Source organism: Felis catus, chromosome D1 (assembly GCF_018350175.1).
Source record: "Felis catus isolate Fca126 chromosome D1, F.catus_Fca126_mat1.0, whole genome shotgun sequence".
In the NCBI taxonomy this organism is placed as follows: Eukaryota; Metazoa; Chordata; class Mammalia; order Carnivora; family Felidae; genus Felis; species Felis catus.
In genome coordinates, this window is record NC_058377.1 from 4,649,859 (window position 1) to 4,666,323 (window position 16,465).

At 41.0% G+C, this 16,465-nt stretch overlaps 1 long non-coding RNA gene across 1 annotated transcript in view; it reads left to right on the forward strand.

Moving 5' to 3' along the window:
- Positions 1–5,603: 5,603 nt before the first annotated feature.
- Positions 5,604–16,465, forward strand: part of LOC102900616 — a 71,683-nt gene continuing 60,821 nt past the window's right edge. The window contains exons 1-7 of the long non-coding RNA XR_006585877.1: positions 5,604–6,698; positions 8,376–8,942; positions 9,065–9,375; positions 9,450–9,517; positions 13,844–13,951; positions 15,408–15,562; positions 16,186–16,262. This is a non-coding gene — a long non-coding RNA (uncharacterized LOC102900616). The remainder of the gene's footprint in view (positions 6,699–8,375; positions 8,943–9,064; positions 9,376–9,449; positions 9,518–13,843; positions 13,952–15,407; positions 15,563–16,185; positions 16,263–16,465) is intronic.

Here is a 16,465-nt window from a genome sequence, read left to right on the forward strand (position 1 = left end):
TTGTTTATGACAGATATATTGTAAACGTCTTTAAGATTCCTCATCATCTCCAATAATATTTCAGCCTGTCCATATTTTGCCTGACCATTTCCCTTTTGGCTCTGATGTGTTTGAAATTCTGTGGAAACATAACATTGAACTGTTTTTGCTGTGAATATACCAAGTACCTTATAGATAGACTTGTAATCATAAGTAAGCAGAAAATTTTATAGTCACTGCAACTTTTATATGCATTCAGTATTACAAATTTGCCTCTAATATGTTCAATTTTCATTATCATTTAGATTGAAATATGCTAAAATTTCTGTAGAAATGTCTTCTTTGACCTATATGGACTTTAAAAAAAAATTCAACTATAATTAAGATACAGTGCAATATCAGTTTCAGGTGTTCCATGATTCAGTGATTTCATGCATTTCTCGTGCTCATCACAAGTGTACTCTTGATCTACTTCACCTATTTTTGCCATCTCCCCACCTAACTCCCCTCGAATCCATGTCTTTTTGAGAAGGTTGTTGTTTAATCTCATTTTTTTGTCATTGTCCAACTAAGAACTTTTTGTTCTTGATGTCTAGTTTGAGTCATTTGTGGTCTGAGAACATACTTCCTATGATTTCATTTACTTTGTTCAGATCTCTCTATAACGTCTCAAGTACCTGCTCTAATTTTATAATGTCTTCAGAGAATGACTCTGGTCAAGGAAGCACATTTGCATTTTCTGGAAATGTTTGTTTTCATTTCTTTTGTTGCTTGTGTGTTTTCTCTAGCCATCTACCAGTTCCTTTCTGATTTGAAAACCTTTGTTGGTGATGTGGGAAAAATCATAGGACCTGATTTGATAGAACTGTTTGTCAGTTCAGGAAATAGCCAACTGCACAAGACATTTCTCTGGTGTTTCTGGTGAGCCAGAGGCATCTTTTAGTCCAAAGATTTTACTTTGCTTTGTCTGAAACTCTGAAATAATTTGTGGTTCTTGACTTTATTATGGCTATTGGACTTGACAAAAAAGAACTGCAAGTAAATGGTGCATTGGTTATTAATTTAAAAGAAGTCTGCCAGGCCAGAAAGGAATGGCAGGAAATCTTCAATGTGATGAACAGAAAAAATAGGCAGACGAGAATCCTTTATCCAGCAAGTCTGGCATTCAGAATAGAAGGAGAGATAAAGGTCTTCCCAAACAAAAACTTAAGAAATTCATCACCATTAAACTAGCCCTACAAGAGATCCTAAGGGGGACTCTGTGAGTGAAATGTTGCAAGGACCACAAAGTACAAGAGACATCACTACAAGCATGAAACCTACACACATCACAATAACTAAACCAATATCTTTCCATAATAACGCTGAATGTAAATGGACTAAATGCTCCAACCAAAAGACACAGGGTTTCAGAATGGATAAAAAAACAAGACCCACCTATCTGCTGTCCTCAAGAGACTCATTTTAGACCTGAGGACACCTTCAGATTGAAAGTGAGGGGATGGAGAACTATCTATCATGCTACTGGAAGTCAAAAGAAAGCTGGAGTAAACACACTTGTATCAGACAAACTAGACTTTAAATTAAAGGCTGTAACAAGAGATAAAGAAGGACATTATATAATAATTACAGGGTTTACCCATCAGGAAGAGCTAACAATTATAAATGTCTATGTGCCAAATACGGAAGCCCCCAAATATATAAAACAATTACTCACAAACATAAGCAACCTTATTGACAAGAATGTGGTAATTGCAGGGGACTTTAATACTCCACTGACAACAATGGATAGATCATCTAGACACAGGGTCAATAAAGAAACAAGGGCCCTGAATGATACATAGGATCAGGTGGACTTCACACATATATTTCGAACTCTGCATCCCAAAGCAACAGAATATACTTTCTTCTTGAGTGCACATGGAACATTCTCCAAGATAGATCACATATTGGGTCACACAACAGGCCTTCATAAGTGTAAAAGAATTAAGATCATACCATGCAGACTTTCAGACCACAATGCTATGAAACTTGAAAGCAATCACAGGAGAAAGTCTGGAAAACCTCCAAAAGCGTGGAGGTTAAAGAACACCCTAATGAAGAATGAATGGGTAAACCAGGCAATTAGAGAAGAAATTAAAAAATATATGCAAGCAAATGAAAATGAAAATACAACAATCCAAATACTTTGGGATGCAGCAAAGGCAGTCCTCAGAGGAAAATACATTGCAATCCAGGCCAGTCTCAAGAAACAAGAAAAATCCCCAATACAGAATGTAACAGCACACCTAAAGGAACTAGAAGCAGAATGGCAAAGACACCCCAAACCAAGCAGAAGAAGAGAAATAATAAAGATCAGAGCAGAAATAAACAATATAGAATCTAGAAACACTGTAGAGCAGATCAATGAAACCAAGAGTTGGTTTTTTGAAAAAAAAAAAAAAAACAAACAAAACAAAAAAACAAAATTGAGAAACCTCTAGCCAGGTTTCTGAAAAAGAAAAGGTAGATGACCCAAATAGATAAAATCATGAATGAAAATGGAATTATCACAACCAATCCCTCAGAAATACAAGCAATTGTCAGGAATAGTATGAAAAATTATATGCCAACAAACTGGACAACCTGGAAGAAATGAACAAATTCCTAAGCACCCACATACTTCCAAAACTCAAACAGGAGGAAATAGAATACTTGAACAGACCCATAACCAGCGAAGAAATTGAATCGGTTATCAAAAATCTCCCAACAAATAAGAGTCCAGGACCAAATGGCTTCCCAGGGGCATTCTACCAGACATTTAAAGCAGAAATAACACCCATCCTTCTCAAGCTGTTCCAAAAAATAGAAAGGGAAGGAAAACTTCCAGACTCATCCTATGAAGCCAGCATTACTTAGATTCCTAAACCAGACAGAGAACCAGCAAAAAAAGAGAACTACAGGCCAGTATCCCTGATGAATATGGATGCAAAAATTCTCAATTAGATACTAGCAAATTGAATTCAACAGCATATAAAAAGAATTATTCACCATGATCAAGTGGGATTCATTCCTGGGCTATAGGGCTGGCTCAACATTTGCAAATCAATCAGTGTGATACGGCAGATTAATAAAAGAAAAGAACCACATGATCCTGTCAATCGATGTAGAAAAAGCGTTTGACAAAATTCAGCATCCTTTCTTAATAAAAACCCTTATGAAAGTCGGGTTAGAAGAAACATACTTAAACATCATAAAAGCCATTTGTGAAAAGCCCACAGCTAATATCATCCTTAATGGGGAAAAATTAAGAACTTTCCCCCTGAGATGAGGAACACGACAGTGATGTCCACTCTCACCGCTGTTGTTTAACATAGTGTTAGAAGTGCTAGCATCAGCAATCAGACAACAAAAGGAAATCAAAGGCATCAAAATTGGCAAAGATGAAGTCAAGCTTTCACTTTTAGCAGATGACATTTTATTACACATGGAAAACCTGATAGACTCCACCAAAAGTCTACTAGAACTGATACATGAATTCAGCAAAGTCGCAGGATGCAAAATCAATGTACAGAAATCTGTTGCACTCTTATACACTAATAATGAAACAACAGAAAGACAAATAAAGAAACTGATCCCATTCATAATTGCACCAAGAATCATAAAATACCTAGGAATAAAACTAAACATCGAGGTAAAAGATCTGTATGCTGAAAGCCATAGAAAGCTTATGAAGGAAATTGAAGAAGATAGAAAGAAATGAAAAAACATTCCATGTTCATGGATTGGAAGAATAAATATTGTTAAAATGTCAATACTACCCAAAGCAATCTACGCATTCAATGCAATCCCAATCAAAATTGCACCAGCATACTTCTCGAAGCTAGAACAAGCAATCCTAAAATTTGTATGGAACCAGAAAAGACCCCAAATAGCCAATGCAATATTGAAGAAGAAGACCAAAGTGGGAGGCATCACAATCCCAGACTTTAGCTTCTACTACAAAGCTGTAATCATCAAGACAGCATAGTATTGGTACAAAAACAGACACATAGACCAATGGAATAGAATAGAGACTCCAGAATTGAAGCCACAAAAGTATGGGCAACTAATCTTTGACAAAGTAGGAAAGAATATCCAATGGAAAAAAGACAGTGTCTTTAACAAATGGTGCTGGGAGAACTGGACAGCAACATGCAGAAGGATGAAACTAGACCACGTTCTTACATCATTCACAAAAATAAACTCAAAATGGATAAAGGACCTGAATGTGAGATAGGAAACCATCCAAACCCTAAAGGAGAAAGCAGGGAAAAATCTCTCTGACCTCAGCTGCAGTAATTTCTTACTTGACACATCTCCAAAGACCAGGGATTTAAAAGCAAAAAATGAACTATTGGGACCTCATGAAGATAAAAACCTTCTGCACTGCAAAAGAAACAATCAAAACTAAAAGGCAACCAATGGAATGGGAAAAGATATTTGCAAATGACATATCAGACAAAGGGCTAGTATCCAAAGTCTATAAAGAGCTCACCAAACTCCACACTCAAAAAACAAATAATCCAGTGAAGAAATGGGCAGAAAACATGAATAGACACTTCTCTAAAGAAGACATCCAGATGGCCAATAGGCACATGAAAAGATGCTCAGCGTCGCTCCTCATCAGGGAAATACAAATCAAAACCACACTCAGATACCACCTCACGCCAGTCAGAGTGGCTAAAATGAACAAATCAGGAGACTGTAGATGCTGATGAGGATGTGGAGAAACGGGAACCCTCTTGAACTGTTGGTGGGAATGCAAACTGATGCAGCCTCTCTGGAAAACAGTGTGGAGGTTGCTCAAAAAATTAAAAATAGATCTCCACTGTGACCCAGCAATAGCACTGTTAAGAATTTACCCAAGGGATACAGGAGTGCTGATGTATAGGGGCACTTGTACCAATGTTTATAGCAGCACTGTCAACAATAGCCAAATTATGGAAAGAGCCTAAATGTCCATCAACTGATGAATGGATAAAGAAATTGTTGTTTATATACACAATGGAATACTACGTGGCAATGAGAAAGAATGAAATATGGCCTTTTGTAGCAACGTGGATGGAACTGGAGAGTGTTATGCTAAGTGAAATAAGTCATACAGAGAAAGACAGATACTGTATGTTTCACTCTTGTGTGGATCCTGAGAAACTTAATGGAAGACCATGGGGTTGGGGAAGGGAAAAAAAAAAGATAGGGAGGGAGCCAAAACATAAGTGACTTAAAAACTGAGAACAAACTGAGGGTTGATGGGTGGTGGGAGGTAGGGGTGGGTAGGTGATGGGTATTCAGGAGGGCACCTTTTGGGATGAGCACTGGGTGTTGTGTGGAAACCAATTTGACAATAAATTTCATATTTAAAAAAATCTCTTCTTTGTTTTGGGGCGCCTGGGTGGCTCAGTCAGTTAAACATCCAACTCTTGGTTTCAGCTCAGGTCATGGTCTCATGATTCATGAGTTTGAGTCCTGCATCGGGCTTCATGCTGACGGTGGGGAGCCTGCTTGGGATTCTCTCCCTCTGTCCCTCCCTGCCCTTCCCCTGCTCACTTGCTCTGTCTCTCTCTCAAAAAATAGAGTATTAAAATCCCTTCTTTGTTCTTTAAAAATGGAACTCAAAGTAATGAGTAAAGTATTCCTGATAACTATGTTTTTTTGTTGAAGAATAACAGTGAGATGCTTGAGGTCACTAATGAATTTTTTAATGACATAATTCCAAGTGTGCACGCTTCGTTGCAATCTGAGAGAAATCAGACTGTCAAGAATCAGGGCTTCCTGAGTTACCATAATTTGATGTTTGCGCCCTTTTGGTCATTGGGTGAATTGAGCCCCTTAACCTTCCATGCTGTCTACTGCTGTTCCAAGCAGTAATACCATAGTACCTCTTTTATTTAGGAGTTAGGCAGAATTTGTTTTCATAACCCTGGGTTAATTTTTATATCATTCAGTGCTGCCAGGAGAGAACACTAGAGGTTTCTTCGCCATGTTGAATAGTTCTGTTCCTCTTAATTCAGAAAATTTTGAAAGTGAATCTGGTGACAATATTTCTCTTCCATAACGAAAAGTCATTCATTGGAGCTTTTTGGCTTGAAAGATTTTACACTGTCTTCACTTTTTCATTGTCATCCAGTCACAGTTCCATTGTTTGGAAACCAAGATAGTTGCTCTGAAACATTTACACCTTCCACCGTTATCTTCATCCTTCATTTCTTTATGTGTCTGGCTTTTCTCTTTGGCCCAAACTGGATCGACTGTTTTTAATGATACAGGGACTGACTATGGGGTGTGTTCTATTGACAATGCTTCTTTGTGACACGTTGTCCAGTGTTTGTTTGGAAAGCCGAGTACACGTTTTGTTTCTATCTTACTTGCAAATCAGGGAAAGGAAAAATCTACAAAGAACATGAAAAGTGCTATTTTAGTAAACACTTCAGAAGTTTCCGAAGTAAATTCCCTCTATTTCCTGCAGGATTTCCACTGTACACTTTAGCTTTAAAGAAAAACAAATCTTTTATGTCTTAGAATATTCGATTTATATGTTATCTACTGAGTGATCTTCTTCTTGGGACGAAGTCACTAGAGAGAATGTTTTTCTCAGGTTCACTTCTCCCTTAATGAAGTTCATACCAGGGAATTGAAATCAAAGTCTGAAGAACAGCCTCTGCAGAAAAAATGCTCAGCTTAAGATCCAAAAGAATCAGGTAACAAAATTTACTATCAAATGTTATATAAATCAGAGAACTGAACATTATTACTTTCTTTTTAAGTTTCTCTTAACTGTGGTAAAATACATGCATTAGAATCTTTCCCATCATAAACATTTAAAATGTATTGGCAAGTACATTTGCTATACTGTACATTCTTCTATAGTCATTCCAGCTTCCTCAAATCTGTCTTAAAGTCAGGAGATACTGCACGCATCAAGGATTCGATGCAGAGAGTCTTGACGTCTAATAAATGTAACCTGGAAAAGGTGTTGCATTGGAGGGGAGAAAACCACACTTGGTAGAATGAGTTTGCTCTGGGAAGGTAAAAAGTGGCTTCCTGCCTTGGGAGTTTTGTCCTTTCTCCTCTCCCCCCTCATGGCCACACTCGTGGGAACAGGTGTGCACACTCAAACTGTTTTATGCTTGATAGGCAGCAAAAGGGAACTGGGGGACAACTGTGATGCACTTAGGTGTGGGAAAGGGGCAAAAGACGCCAAATGGGACACGCTGAAGAAGAATGTAGACGTTCGTGTTGGAATGTGTGGACAAAGAGAGAAGCTCACAGAAGAGTAAGACTTTCAGGAGTTAATTGTTACAAACACTGTTGTAAGAACGAATGTGTCAGACAGCGGGGATAATTTTCTTTCTTTGAGCACATTTAACACCAACCATACTTTTACCATAGTAATCAGTAAAGAATTGTGTTTCTCCCTTCTGCCTTGAAGGTGATCTGCACCTTCCTTCACTTTGTGGAAACCTCAGGGTTCATTTTCAATGTCCTTTACCTTTCAGCCCCATCATGGCAACATGACTGCCATATGTATGTATATTTTTGGTTGAACTCTAGACATTGGGTAGGAAATATTGGGAGGAGAATTCAGGTGTACTGTGATGGTATCTTGCTGCAGATGATATGGGAGTTTATGTCTGGTAGGAGATCAGGGGTGCCAGCATGACTGAAACCTGTGAACTCAGTTTTCTTTCCTTTCCCTCTTTCCCTTCTCTTCATTCCTTTTCCAGGAGACAGTATTCTGAAGGTGGGCAATTCACATCATTTTCTTTTCATCAGTGTATTTTGCATTCTTCTCAACTGATGTCTTTGAGTCAGGTGGCAGGAGTTCCCTCGTGAAGTGTAGAAATGTCCAGTAGGTCATTGTACAGTGTTAATGACACCATGTCCAAGAAAGATGTCTCTATGGCAGTGTCATGGCCCGAGCCTTGATTGAAAGTTCAGGGCTCTTGGGAGAAAGTCAGGAACCCTTGCGTCATCCTTATGTGTTTAGTTGTGATGAGTTGGCCAGGCTTGGTTTTGTACATTGAAAAGAAATACGCGTATGCCGTCCCCATCACAAGCACAAGTCTGAGACTGGGAGGGCACTTAGTGCATCTCATGTGGGCTTTTTATATTTATGTGATGTATTGATGAGTAGGAATAGAAAGCTGTGAAGAGAAACTCAGAGTTGCCAAAGACTTGCCAGCGTGCTGGAGTTTGAGTTTGTTTAGTCCCTTAACGGGGTGCGTCAATGCTTGCCCCTGGTTGTGTGTGAGGATCTGTGCATTTATGGGGAAGGGGAGAGGGGACATTTGAGTCCTGCCTTCAGATTTCAGGGAGGGAAGAAAGGCAGAATTTCACATGGGCTACCAGGTAATCTATGTTTCTTTCCCCTCTAGAAAGCTGGGACTGAAAGAATGGGAGCAGGTGGAAGGGGAGAAGCAGCTCCCCTTCTCCTCTCAGCCGCAGAGGAGAAACTGAAATTAGCTACAGAAGAGCTATGGATCTACGAGTGAATTCAGCTCCTACCAGCAGCTTACACGATGTCCATTGTATTACTTTGAAACTTTGTACAGTGTTTAGACCCAAGTAGCACACAAATCTATACAAATATTCAGGAGACATTTATTTATATAGACACTTCAGGAGAAATGTGACATTTTCCAGATGTTAAGTTAAAAATATTAATCTAAACAAGTTAAGTCACTAAAGATTTCCTGATCCCTGATGCTGGCCAGACTATGTGGAAATGTGGTTCCTGAACATGTTTCTGGAGGTGCTGGATATGATTACAAACCTCAGGAAGCAGTTTGGTGGTGGACTAATCAATTGACAAGTATGACCATCCCATTTAAGAGACCCACTTGTTGTAACCATGAGAAATAATGATGAAGATACAAGGAAAAGAAGATTTGGACTTTACGATGAAAGATCCTCATTGCAGAATTAGGGAGCTGTCACCACAGGTAAGGAGACCGTGTCAACGTGGAGCCCCACAGGCATTAAATAATAAATCCAAGATGATGTAGCGATGGCTTTGAGCTTTCTGTACTCTCCTCCTCATGTGAAATGTGTCTTATATGATCAGATCGTGTGTATGAGAACTCAGTTCTTATAATGGGAACCTGGGCCAATTAACATCACCCTCAACATGGTGCTTCATCTGATGAAAGCCATTTCACGCCCAGGAGAAGAGTAAAAGAAACAAAAGAACAGCTGCAGCAGTCAGAGCTCACCTTCGGACACCAGGTAGCCTGCACTCTGCCCAGTAGTTCCTAAGTGCTTCAGCACGTAACGCAGATGATCATAACGGGACACTGAATCTCTCCACATGGGTTTTTATTGATGTGCTGACTCTTTCAGATGGCTCTTGGTGAGAAGGTGACTCAGGACAACTGGGTAAGAATGTTTTTCTCTCCTCTTCTTGTGCACATCCTGCCACAGCTAAACGTGGATGTGTTTCTCTCTCCCAGCTCGGGGCTCGTGATCTGGAGAGGGCGGTGGCTGAGCAGAGCAGGGAGGTGGCCTACTTGAAGTGCAGGTACAGGATTTTGACATATTTATTTTCAGGGTGCTGTGACGTTTTTAAAAAGGCTAAACTGTTTGGTGTCCAGTGGAGGCCTGGGTGTGGTAGCTCTTAGTGAAACTGATTCATCTTGATCTTCAAGACTGGAAGTCATCCAAAGACAGAGGCTTCCAGAGGAATTCAGGAGGCATAAACCAATGGCAAGAAGACCTGACAGGGAGATCCCTCCATGGAGAGATATGGAGCACATCGTGAAATGCAGTAGTTTAACTTCTGCAGCAACATCTGCACAATTGGCTTATTGTTCCCGTGGGTGTAATTGTTTGGTCTCCTGCAAACAGTCCCAGGTGGTTACTAGAGGGCAAAGTTGTCTTACAGTGGTGACAGGACACTGTTTCCCTCAGATGCCCCAGCCAGCAGGGCTCTTTGGGTCTGTCCCTTGTGAGTGGTGTAGCTCACGCCCCTCCAATGACTGTGGGCCCCCCTACAACCTCCCAGTTACAGTTAACTGGAAAGTGGGTGCTAGAATGGATGTGGGTCAGCCCCCCTTCCACCTTGAGACAATGTTGAAGGATTTTTCTTTTGTTTCATATGAATAATGTGAACAACAGCATGAATTGGAGGCTGTATGTCCCGATGAGCTTTCTTGATTGGCTTTTGGATAAATGCTCCATAGAAAATACGCTTTCTGTAAAGAAAGCGGACATTTATTTACCTCTGTTTGGAGGTCCCTTTATTCTTTAAAAGATTTTTTTTTGTATTCTGAACTATAGTACTCCATTAGTAAAGTAAATCCTTGTGAAATTTCACTCCTGTAATGTTATTTTATTAGTGTAACTCTAAAACTTTGCAGGTCATTCCACATGGAATTAACCTTTCCCTACCTCATTACTATAGTATTAGTTTCTTCAAGGCAATTTCTGTTCATGAATCCTCACATAATCCCTTGTCATATACATAAGGCAGATGATGTAGACAGTAAACCACTTTAAACACCCCACCCATGCCTTGTAGAAAAAGACAGTGTGCTGTTCATGCTGACGTTTACAGACATTATCCTAACTAAACCATTCTTATTTTCATTTTTAATCTGATAAATTGTCATTTCCCATGATGTGTATTAGGAAACCCTTCTCTTCATGTTAATTTCCAATGAATTGAGCCCTGACCTGTCCACAGTTGGTTCATTATCAAATATCCAACCAAAGCCTTCTAGTGCCTTCCTCAACGCTCCCCTGAGTCCCAAGGAGCCACCTGGGCCATGTGGAAAACCCTCTGTTTCTGTGAAGGGACCTGATTGTAGGAAGATGGAAGAAGGCACAGAGGTTTTTTTGTTTTTGTTTTTTTTCCACCCAGTCTATGCAAGTCAGAAGAAACCTTCATCCCTTCTTTGGCCTCTATCACATGCAGAACCTTGTGCAACTTCTGTGAGGAACAAGAATTCTGTCCCTACTATGGACACAGAGAAGGTCAAGGGAAATGATGTGACCATTTTCAGTTGTAGCTCTCTCTCTGGAATCTTTTTCTCTTTATACAGACTTTCTTCTGGTCTTGTCTTTAGGTTGTGTGTTCTGAGATATATCTATGGTGTTATTTACTTTACAAAGAGTAAAACTCTTTCCCAAGAGCCTATGGGCCTCTCTGTTCTTAGCTTGTTGGTCATCTTTGGTGGTGCCTCCAGAAGCCATAAGTGTTTAGAGGCTGAGGACCACAGGGAAGTCACTGTGTGTTTGTGGAAATATCATGAGGAGGATGACATCTCACTGCACACTTACGTCTCCTGGCTCACTTCTTCCAGACCTCCTTTCATGGGAATGTTCCTGAAAACTGAAACAGTAGTGTTGTTGTTCTTTTACTCCTTTTCTATCCAGAGTTAGTCGCCAACCTGTCTAGAACATCGATTGTAATTCTCACTAACTGAAAAACATGAAAAGCCCAACTTTCTGAGAGGTGCGTAGCAATTTTGAATGCTCTTATTCGAAGGTTATTTTTTTCTAAATTTCATAATTCATCAGTTTTCCCATCTCTTTTGGGAAATGTGCTTTGGCAGAGTCATTGCAGCTGTTCAGTTAGTAAAAATATTATGAATTCTCAGTAGAAAATGTACACTGGAACTGAAGGAACAGAGAGTGAAAGTCAGGTCTGATGTGCCAGTTTCCGGAAAAGAGCTGAAGCCATGTTCATGTAACCAGGTTCTTTTATGGCCTCTGTAGCTGTTATAGCTGGCATCTTCTATTCATACCTTAACTGTCTTTTCCATTTTGATATCAGAACATATTCATTTTAATTCTGTCATTTCAAATTCCAAAATATTTTTCCATGGGAAAAATGAGTCTGTGTGTCACAGTGTATGTAAAAATTCGGCATTACCTGTGAATTCACATATTATCTATAACTTTTCCTAACTAACTCCTGTAGGTGGCACTGTTCCTGCAGAAAACACTTCCCAATTCCCCTTTAGGGATGTCATCTCCCCAGAGATCTCTGTGGCTTCGCTCAGCAGGTCCAGAGAGGGAGCCAGGTAAGCAGAGGCTGCCAGCAGGACCTTGCAGGCAGAGCTCGTATCAATTCCTGCTTCACCTTTTGCAAGCCTTTTACCTTCATTCCTCTTAGAGCCTGTTTCCTTACATTTAGAGCAGGGTGTGGCTGGCCATCCTTACCTTGCAGAGTTCTGAGAATCAGAACTCGGGCGTGAAAGGCCTGTAGAAGGTTCTCTCATGAGTCTCCGTGGTGAAACCACTCATTACAATTAACTGGAGGCAGACTAAAGATTTAAATGAATGCTATGAACCATAATTCCCTGTCCTTCTATCTGCTCTTAATATGCCAAGATGGAGCTGTTGAGGTGGTAAAGGGCTGGGTGGAGAGTAGTCCTGGAAATAGATGCCCGTGTGTGTGGAACAGACATTCTTTAGTAGTCTGGAATTATCTATCTGATCCTCTAGGACCGGCCACTTCCTTCCTCCATTTCCAGACACAGCCAGTACCATGCATGCTGCCAGAAACTTACTGTCTTGGTTTCTCAAACTCCTATAAGGTCTAGGTGGGACCCAGTGGGAAGGGTGGAGTTTTGCAGCACTGATGCTGCCCTGTTGAAACCAGGTGGAAGGGAAGGAGACAGGCACTGTTTCTGCTTCATCGTGGTTCAGCTATGTTAGCGTTGGTGTTGGTGTTGGATTTCTCACCTTTTACCCTAACATATCTCAAAAGTTTAATATCTGTCCTGCAGGTCAACATGGCTGCCAGAGCATTTCCTTCTTTCCCAGAAGTGCCCTCCATGAGGTACCCATGGGCTGCCCTTTATGACCATTCATGAGCTCTGGGCCACCCCCATATTCTCCATCCTGGTGGCCTTTGGGACCTCACCCTCCATCTCCATCTCCACCTCCACCATTTGGTAAAATGATCTGAATAGTAGAAGTTGACTTGTAAAACACATTTTATCTATTTTTTCTTGTTGAGTCTTTGGGGGAAGATGCAGTGATGGCATCACAGGGCTTTCAGGTCAGCCTGACTGAGGGCATTGTAACATTCTTGGGACATGCATGAAATGGGCTGTTCTTTCCACATGGTCAGCTGGGCAGCAAGTGTCTCTTACAGAGAAGAAACAGGCCTTATACAGGTTGACAGACATAGCACTCTTTAGGATGTAGCTTGTTACAGAGACCACGTATTGGGCTCTCTGAGGGATGAGACATGCCCCTAAATTTATTTCTAGCTAGTTGAGACCTGGGCTGTTCACAGTTGCTTGATCAGTTATGAAAACACCTGAACCAGGGCCCTGTGGAATCTCCCTCAAAGGTCAGGGTCAGATCTTTTCTCTTGACTATAATATTAGTCTAAGCCCATTTCTATTCAGAAATAGTTATATAATACCTGCTCACATGTGAAAGGAAGCTTATAGATAAGCTGAAAGATTGAACAATTCCCCTGGAGCCAGAAGAAACACACCCATGCTCTTCTGTTGAGGATTTATTGATGTTATACCAGTTGACACTCTCATTTTAATTCTCATCTATCATGAGATGGTGATTTATTACCCCTAATGTATATTAAGAAATGGCTGTTTTGGTGACGATTTCCAGATTTCTATTTGAGCTGACCTGTCGAAAGTTATTTGACTAATTATGAAGAACAAGAACCAGGACCCTATGGTTTCTTCATTATGATGATGGGATGGATCTCCCCCTTATCGTCGGGGTCACTTGAGGCTTGTGGGTTACTCTCTGCCTTTCTTCATGATCCTGAGTGTGGGGAAGAGTTTAAGATGTCACAAGATGTGGTGTTTGTTTGAATTATGCACAGTCTACTAAAATCAGAATACACTTCCATCCCTTCTAGAGCCTTTAGCCGATCCAGAAGCTGGTGTCACTCCCATGAGTCACAAAAACAAGCACTCTACCAAAAATGCCAAGAAGGACCAGGAAAATGCTGGGGCCATTTTCAGTTGTAAGTCTGTCGGGACACCCTCATTTGCGATACAGCATGCTCTCCAGCCTTTTCCCTGGTTTGTGTGTTGTGTGATATGTCTGCCTGTTTCTATTTGCCAAATGCACATCCTTAACCCAAGAGTCTACAGGCTTCTCTCTTTTCAGCCTGTCACCTTTTTTCTGGTAAATTTAGTGGCCAAAGGAACTTAGAGATTGAGGATCCTATGGCTTTTCCCATGTGTTCTGGAAATAACACCAGGAAGATAACACTGAGCTCCATACTAAAGTCTCTAGGCTTGTTGACTCCTACCATACCGCCTCTCTGTGGGATCAGTGTTGTTGTTATTTTCCTTTTTCTGGTCATGCGATTACGTGTTAAAGCTATCTGTTAATTGGAAATGTGAAAAGACGCCCCTCTATTTTTATATTGTGTGCCTTGTACAATTTAGAGTGGTCTTAGACAAAGGTCATTGTCATAACTCACCACCTTCACATCTTCGTTGGTAAATGAGCTGTTTGGAATCCTTCAAGCTGTGCCTTGGGTAAAAATATTTTAAACACAAGATCCTTCAGTTGTGTTCACACGAGCAGGTTCTGTTGTGTCTCCAATCCGTTTTAGAGCTGATACCATCACTCATGACACATCCCTGGGAATTGATACCAAAATCAAAACATGTTTGCATTAATTCTGTTACATGAATTTCTTCTTTTTTCCCATATGATGTATTACTCTGTGTCTTCGTAGTGTGCTCAAAATCAGAATTCCTTATGAATTCAGATAAACACATGTGGGCTTAGTAGACATTGGTAAATAATGTGTTTGTCACAGCAAACACTTTCTCAGTTCCCCTGCAAGACTCTAGGCATCCCCAACTCCCCAGTGGCCTCTTAGGCCTTTGACAGCACTTCCAGAGATGGGGAAGACCCCTTTCTCAGGGAGGGAACAGAGGGGGCAAAGTGAGGGGCCGACAGGCAGAACTTTTCCCCAGTAGTAGCTGTGATTTTTTTGTGCAGAAAGTGATCTGTTTATTTGCACTCAATTGTGTGTGTGTGTGTGTGTGTGTGTGTGTGTGTGTGTGTGTTCTTAAGATGCCAAAAACAGAGCTTCTACAGTCACTGTAGTGGAGGGATGCAGGGTGGTCTTGGACATAGATGTCTGCCTGTCTGGAATATGCTACTTCATTTGTTTGGACTTACTTCTTTTAATACTCTAAGATGGGATCATTTTGTTCTACATTCTCAGACATGGTCAGGGACATGTGGTGTCAGTAGTTTAGCCTCCTGCATTTATTTGCCTAGGCTGTAGGTGGTACCCAGTGAGAGGGATAGAGTTTTCAGGTAGTGATGCTACTCTCTTGGATCCTAGTGGCAGAGAAGGTGGCAGGTGCTGACCCGTACTTCTCTGGGTTTCAGCTGCTTTGGGTGTCGGTTCTCTTGTCTGGCATCTGAATGTAGCTGTCACTTCTGTTCTGCAGGGCAGTGTGGATCCATGGGGACCTCCTCTGTTAACTGGAAGATTCTGCACACCCTGCCTACCCTAGAGGCCACCCTACGGGCTCCTGGGCACATCCACCTCCTGAACCTTGGTGGCCCTGGGGACTACCCTAAACCCCTCCACCTACACCACTTGGTAAGATGATCTGAGCAGTATGTGTTGACTTGCAAAACACATTCATCTAATTTTTGTTGTTGTGAGTCTTGGAGAAAGTGCAGAGGTGTTACCACCAGGCATTATAATGCAAGAGAAATGTGTCTGCCGCCATTACCACATTCCTCGAGTGTCTCATGATCCACATATCATCTTTGTGTCATTTCTCCCACTCTGTGTTGGTACATATGTCTCTTGTGGAGATGGAATGGGGCCATATACAGAAAAGCAGGCATGGTGCTTCAGCAGATGTGTGCCATACACAGTCCACGTGCTGGGTAGTGGGAGGCATGAGGCTCAGTCTAACGTATATCTATCCAGTTGAGCCCTCACTCATCCACAGTTGTTTGATGAGTCATGAAAACATCTGAACCAGGGCTATACCAGGTCTTCATCAAAGTTTAAGGGATGGTTCTCCCCTTCACCTTGGGATCACCTGAAGCATGTGGGATACCCTCTGCATGTGACTTGGGATGTGATTGGGCCAAAGAGTTTAAGTTGTTTGAGGAATGAGGTGATGGTTTTTGTTTTTAGGTTTTGTTGTTTTTTTTTTTTTTGTCTCTGCACAATCTACTCCAATCAAAATAAACCTCCATCCCTTCTAGGCTCTTTTGCAGGTCCAGATTTTGCTCCCGTGATTGACAACAAAACTGACTCTACCACAAGGACCAAGAAGGACAAGGTAAGTGTGTGGACATTTGCAGTTGTAACTCTTTGTGGAAACCCTTATTTTTCTGTTCAGCACTCTCTCCCGGCATTGTCTCTGTTGTTGTATAATATATCTGCTTATTTTTCTTATTTTCCAAATGCACAACCTTAACCCAAGTGTCTACGGGCTTCTCTATTTTCATCCCGTCAATTCCTTGTGGTAAGTTTAGAAGCCAA